Source organism: Lathyrus oleraceus, chromosome 4, assembly GCF_024323335.1.
Source record: "Lathyrus oleraceus cultivar Zhongwan6 chromosome 4, CAAS_Psat_ZW6_1.0, whole genome shotgun sequence".
In the NCBI taxonomy this organism is placed as follows: Eukaryota; Viridiplantae; Streptophyta; class Magnoliopsida; order Fabales; family Fabaceae; genus Lathyrus; species Lathyrus oleraceus.
The window spans coordinates 205,649,887-205,657,630 of NC_066582.1; positions in this window are offsets into that span (position 1 = coordinate 205,649,887).

Consider the following 7,744-nt stretch of genomic DNA (forward strand, 5'->3'; position numbering starts at 1 on the left):
CCATTTACACGTGAAAAGTACCAATTGCTTCACCATTTCACTTAAAATCATTTTTTGAACTCAATGGCAATGGTGAAAGTCCATACAATGCACCATTTTTGAATTTTGCAATTTCCCTCCAAAAAAGGCATGGATTAACAAGTGATTATGTGATGATAATTCATGTAATGTGATGCATGATTTGGAAATTAGAGGTCAAGAGGAGAATATTGCAAAAAGAACCACTCATTTTGGAGCTTTGAATAAAAAGATATGGCCATTTGAAGTCCCATGCATACTTGGAAATGATTGGATCATATCTCCTCAACCACACATCATATGCTCATGATCTTGGGCATTTTGGAAATGGGAGAGAAAGATCCACAACTTTCATGTTCAACACAATTTCATTTGAAGTTTTTTTGATGATGTAATATTGAGTTGAAGTTGGTCCAAAACCCTTCCATTTTTGGAAAGTTCAAATTATGGGTCACTTTCTATTTTGGGAAATTTTTGACTGGACCTCAAATTCTTCAATGTGAGTGTTTGAAATGTCAAATGAGACTTGTTTGAACATGAATGAAGTATTTCCAATCACTTCCCACCTCCAAATCCACAGTTGACTTTGCAGTTGACTTTCTAGGTCTTCAGATGACCTGAAAGTGTTCTGATGAGATTCAAGCCTCTACCACTTGGGATTTTGCTTCAACATGTCATCATAACTCATATGAACTTTTGTGAATGATTATGGGGTCCAAATCTCAAGAATGACCACCATCTATTGCTCAATGAATGCCTTTAACTGCTTTGACCTGTTATTGCTTCATCTGCAAGACAAATGTTATATGACATATTTTTGTACTTTTGGTTAGTGGTCAAAAGAAAAGCAATGACATATAAATGCAAGGAATGCTTGGTGATCAAGAATCACTCTCAAAAAGATAACCCACCCACAGGGAAGGAAGCAAGGTGTCCAATGATCCTTGAGGCTATGCAATGATAGGATATGATGCCATGAGGGATCTTAGGGACAAAATTGGGGTCTTACAGATGCCCCTATTTAAGGTCATTCTAACCGAAGAAGTGAAGGTTAAAGTCTTCATCTCGACGCGGTAGAATGGGCTTAAATACAATAATGAGACGAATTTTGGTCCCTGAGAGACCTCATGATGAAGATGTATGAATGCAAAACAAACTATGTCTGTGGGGAATATGAGTTCACAAAGAAAAAACGATCCATCGGAGTAATACACTCACCAGGAACAGAGACTCTAACAGGATTCTCATGGGGATAAAAAATGCGTGAGCAGGACACGGCTCTGAATTAGGGGAAACTAACGCTGCGTGAGCAGGACACGACTGGACTGGAGACCTTACTGGGGAGTAAAGGACTCAAACTGGGGAGGAAAGAGTTCCAAAGGAAGACACATCCATTGGAAAGACTCAAGCTGACTCAAAGAATGCGTGTATTGGGGAAAACGCCAATACAGCAACACGAAAATAAACACAACTCCGCTGGGGAAATCTAACAAAGACTTTCCAGGGGAAGCCAAAGGATGAGATGTTATCGGTTAGTGAGTAACATGCTCGGGAAGAATGAATATCTAAGACCTGTGTACGGGTGAGAGATATCAATCGACCAAATCATTTGAGGAAAACCTGAAAAAGGTATACTTCAACTCAGGGAAATCTGACTCCACAGGGGACCAAGGTCGCAATAGGGAGCAGACATGAAGGAACACCAAGGATACCGGGTTGTAGGCATATAACAGGTGACCGACCAAGGCGTGAATTGGTGTGTGTTCCAAAACACTCATCATCCTGAAGAAAGCTAGAAAAGCAGACTTGTTTATAGGATGGATATTCGATTCTGTACAGAATGCGAATCTTACTCAATTAGGGAAACAAACAAAGGATTCAACCAAAGAGTGCATGAGATGTATTATCTATAGCCGTCAAAACATAGATCATACTCTCGCATGGAAGATTATCCATAACCGGGTTGTAGGTTGTTAAAGGATAAATCATCCGAAATCGTGAATTGGTTTGTGTTCCAAAACACTCATCATCCTGAAGAAAGCTAGAAAAGCAGACTTGTTTATAGGATGGACATTCGATTTCACAACGAATACGAATCTTACTCTGCTGGAGAAAACAATCAAAAGATTGACCAAAGAGTGCATGAGATATATTATCTATAGCCGTCAAAACATAGATAATAACCTCGCATGGAAGATTATCCATAACCGGGTTGTAGGTTGTTAAAGGATGAATCAACCGAAAAGAGAAACAATCGTTACCAACAACAACAGGGTAGACGAAAGATGACTCACTGGGGATAAATTGCGCGAACAAGGCAGTTATCCAGGAGGAAGGGGTGAATGAATATTCGATTCCGCAAAGGGATAATGAATCTTACTCGACTGGGGAAACACGAAAGGCTTCGACCGAAGAGCGCATGAGATATATTATCTATAGCCGTCAAAACGTAGATAGTATACTCTCGTATGGAAGATTATCCATAACCGGGTTGTAGGCTGTTAAAGGATAAATCATCCGAAACGAAAGGCATCGGGATACCAAACTAGGTATATAATGATGAACGATCAAAGGAAGCAACAGACATTACCAACAAAAAGGTAAATGAAAGAAGACTCGCCGGGAATACATTGATGAAAATCAATGATCCAAGGAACACAATCACTGGCAAATGGTGAAAGGACCCGCTGGGGATAAAATTGCTAGCAATACAACAATTACCCAGAAGAGAGAGGGAAAATTAACATCGAATACTGGATGAAGATAACCACAAAGAGGGGATTACATCTACCAAATACTGGGGTAGAATACCACAGAAGAGTAACTGTCATCGGTTGGGATGAACAACAAAGTTAACTCTGCTAGGGGAGAAAAAACAGGGTTCATAACTACCGGTTAGTAGGTAATAAACCACACAGATAGGACTTACGACTGTCGGTTTGTAGGCAGAAAGCCAAGAGTTCCACTGAGGATAAGATGAATGAGCGTCGGTTAGTAAGCAACTATTCATTTACACCACAGGGCAACACGAGAGACAGTTGACAAAGGGGGGCCAATTTAGGATCAAACCAAAAAGGCGAACTGAATCAAGACTCATCCTAATGAGGATAGAACTCAAAAGGGAAAACCCGTCCCATTATGTGTGTTGGGAGGAAACGAAAACAACCGTCATCCACGAGGATGTATCTCAGTAGGGAAATGGCAAGAAAGGATAGACACTTTCTGCTTAAGGGCTGACTCTATATCGAGAGATTAGACACCCGACATCTGCTTGGGAAGATCTACTGGAGAGATTTGTATCACCATTAGCAGGAAACAACAAACAAAAGATATATGGCAAAAATGCAACATGAATATCTGTATGTTAATGATTATGCATGAATATGCGTGATTTATGTTTGATGAATGTTGACAAAACAGACATTTCTAACACAAACAGGTCCAGGGAACAAACGCCCGGTACTACACTTCCAGAGGAAAAAAATAAGAAATCCAACTGGAAAGCCAATCTGCTGGAGATCTGAATGCTAAAAAAGCAAAGATCTGCGGGGAAGCAAGAGATCACAGATATCAAAGGAATCACCAAATCTTAAAGAGATGGATCATCAATCAACCCAACTGGGGAACAGAAGTTCACAGCAAGCAGAAACTGCCACGGAAGCAACTTTGTTGGAGATGTAGAGAAATCATGAGATTCCTGCAAGAGATTATCATTCTCATCTGAGAAAAAGGTGCTCGCTGCACAGGCAAGAACTGCTGAAGAGAACAGAACACACAAGTAGAATCTAGCCGCACAAGCAACTCTATTGGGGATACTGTCAGCGACTCCATTGGGGAACAACCCACTGAGGGAGAAAAGATCACACAAGTAGATTCTGCCATACAAGCCACTCTACTGGGGATCAAAACATCAGGAAATTACCCACTCTCTGCAGGGGAGAAATCAACACAGATACAATCCACCATGCAACCAATCTACTGGAGATTTACCTGAGAAAGAGAAGGAGGGCTGGGGAATCAACCACCAAATACCAAACCTTCACAAAATACCACAACTGCTGAGGAGGAAAGAATCACTGCTCTGCCGAAGGGGGGGAGGTGAAAACCTCAACAAGCACTCTGATGGGGAGATATCATAGATGAAATATCATATCAACAACTCCTCTGGCGACTTCACCGGGGAAAACGACAAGGTAACGGGGTGTCAACCCACCAACTACTGAATCTTCCAAATGTAAAACGACCGTGCTGGGGAGAGAATGCTGCAGGAGAGGAAAACTGAAGTTTCCAACAAGCACTATGCTCTGGGAACACAAACAAACTCAACAGAAGCTCTGCTTGGGGAGCAACCCTAACAACGATCTGGAGAAAGAGGATACAAACATGCCAGGAATATGAACAAATATCTTACCCTGTTGGAAATCATGCCACCCTTGGGAGAGCACTGAGAAATTCTTAAGTATCCTTTCATCATTGTGAATGTTCACTTTGTTTAAAACAACAATTTGAAAAATTCATTTGTTTAAACAATGACATTTTATCAATTAAAACATGCAAAACATTTGTTGAATTGAAACAAATAAGAATGCAAATAATTGGATAAAAGCTCAAATTGATTTGATGGAATGGTAGTCTGCGAATGGCAAGACTCCATAGATCTGTACAAGTTTGAAATCAGTGATATATATTGGAAGAGGGCTATATTGAACATAATGATCCTTTCTCTACCAATTTGAATTTCGATGTATTCGAAGCTTTAGTTGACGATGAATCGAGAATCTCTGACGAAAAGACAGTTGTGAAATAGAAAGTCTTGTCAGGATGCAGTTACTTTGCCAAATCCCTAATTTTTGCCTAGATTGCCCCAGGGTGAGGTACTCAATCTAGCGGGATGCAAAATCATTTTTTTTTATGTCTCTAATTTTTGCCTGGATCGCCCTTTCGGGTTTTCCACCGAGACGCTCATGTTTGCCTAAGCTGCCCTTTCGGGTTTTCAACTTAGCGAGTTATTCTGTTTTTTTTCACATACTTTTTTCTTAGGAAAAGTATTTCTTGACTGCATCTGAATTCACAGGACGAGTGAAATCCTCCCCATCCATAGTTGTGAGAATCAAAGCTCCGCCTGAAAAGGCTCTCTTGACAACATACGGACCCTCGTAGTTTGGAGTCCACTTGCCCTTGGAATCGGGCGCGAAAGACAAGACTTTCTTGAGCACGAGGTCACCTTCTCGGAACACACGAGGTTTGACCTTATTATCGAATGCTTTCTTCATTCTCTGCTGATATAACTGACCATGGCACATGGCAGTCAATCGCTTCTTTTGATCAGATTCAGTTAGTCGTAACGACTCTGAATCCATTCAGCATCAGTCAACTTGGGACTTTGAGGGTGCTATTTTTCTTTTGTTTCTTTCTTTCTTTTTTCTTGATTTTTGATTTTGATTTTGCACCCTCCTCTTTCTCTTTTTTTTTTTTTTTTTTATTACATTTGTAATGCCTCGGTTTGGTTGTTCTGCTGATTCTCGAGATGCAGCTGAGTGACATTCTTTTCTTGCTCAAGAAGTCGGGAAATCTCGTCAGGAATCCCTTCAACATCATCTTCTTCCGCTTTGAATACAGGGAATTCAAAATTGGGAGATGGCGTTGGATCACTATGTTCAATGGGTTTAAGAATCAACCTGCATAATGATTTTGAATCTAAAAGCTTTTTGGAAATCAAACAAGGCAACCATTATGCAGATGAAAAAATTGTTTTATTCTTGTTTTTAGGGTTTTTTATGATCACTGATTTCATGCAAAAGCAAAAAGTGAAAACAAATGGAAAAACAAATGTTTAACAATGCATTAATTGAATGAAAATATCATTGTATATATGATGCCAACAATGTCATCACTTCTCCTTTTGGCATGGGAGAAGTGTTTTTTGAACAAAGTGAACAAATTACGCTGACTTATGAATGACCGTAGGAACATCCACAGCGACCCAATTGTGGCAGGCACCACCAGAGATGACAAAGTTGCTCAAATCCTCTGCATCCTCTTCCAGAATAGCAGCAACTTCTTCAGCTTGATCGGCGTGGATGAAACCTCCACTCTTGAACATCCCTTGCTCATTGAATGCCCCAGAAGAATAGCCAATGCCAGCCTGGGACTTGTTGTCTTCAAGCTCAATCATCTTCCCTAAACCAGCAACTGCACCACATTCAATGGCCAGTTTCGCATCACGATAGGAAGCAAATGAAGGAGACTTCTTCTCAATCGGCTCAGCAATAGACAAAGCTTGGAAAGGCGTTCCAACTTCATCCTCTACATCAATATATGAGAAAGAAGACAAGTGGCTAACCAGGAGAGCCTTTTCTCCCCCTACCACAACCAGTTTCTTATTCTTGACGAATTTCAGCTTCTGGTGTAGGGTGGATGTCACGGCGCCAGCCTCGTGAATCCATGGTCTACCAAGGAGACAACTATAAGATGGGTGGATATCCATAACCTGAAAGGTGATCTGGAAATCACTTGGTCCAATCTTGATTGGGAGATCAACTTCCCCAATCACGGTCTTACGCGACCCATCGAAAGCTTTCACAACAACACCACTCTGCCTCATGGGAGGCCCCTGATATGACAATCTTGAGAGAGTGGTCTTCGGTAATACATTTAGAGATGACCCAGTGTCCACCAGCATGTTGGACATGGCGTCGTTCTTGCAGTTCATAGAAATATGTAAAGCCATGTTGTGGTCTCTTCCCTCCTCAGGGAGATCAGCGTCGCAGAAACTCAAAGTGTTGCAAGCAATGATGTTTGCAACGATACTGTCAAACTGTTCTATTGTGACATCATGATCAACATAAGCCAGATCCAACACTTTCTGCAGAGCCTCCCTGTGAGGTTCTGAATTCAGAAGCAACGATAGCACGAAGATCTTGGACGGCGTTTGTAGAAGCTGATCTACAACATTGTACTCACTCTTCTTGATGAGCCTCAGTATCTCATCACAGTCTTCATTCATAGTGCCACTCGGGCCAACAGAAGAAGTAAGAGTCTTTTGTATAGAGGAGGGTTTGGCAACAGGTGCCGGATTCGGAACATTCACTGCAGTCCCAACCGGACGCTCAGCAGAATCAGAAACAACGTGAGGCTTCGGGGGTGCAGAAAACACACGACCGCTACGGGTCAACCCGCTCACATCAGCAATATTTACCACAGAGGTTGAAGGCAACGATACTTCTTTCCCATCTTCAACAGCAACAGCACTGTAACGAAAGGGAATCGCTTTCTCAGAAGAATAAGGCACAGGGCCTGCAGACTTGATGACCAGAGAAGGAAAAGACTTCTGTTTGCTACCATCATATCGGATGACAACAGGCTCTGGGATTTTGAACACAGGAGAAATCACATTCACCTCAGGTTCATCTTCGTCAACGTTTCTGTTCTGCAGAATCTCAATAGACCCATCATCTAGCAACTCTTGAAGATCCTTTCGCACTTGGCGACAACCCAATCTATTGATGGAGCAGATACGGCATCTGTCATGGTCGTGCTCCAGATGACTATAATCACACAGCAACCGACGCAACTCGACCAATGACTGTCGAATATGGCTTACATATTTGACTTTGTATTTGCCAGGGCAACCCTGGACCATGTTAACTGACTTCCCATGCTCGGGCAATGGGTTCTTTTTAACATTGGGGCCTGAGTCCTCAAAGCTCAGAATGCCGCATCTCAT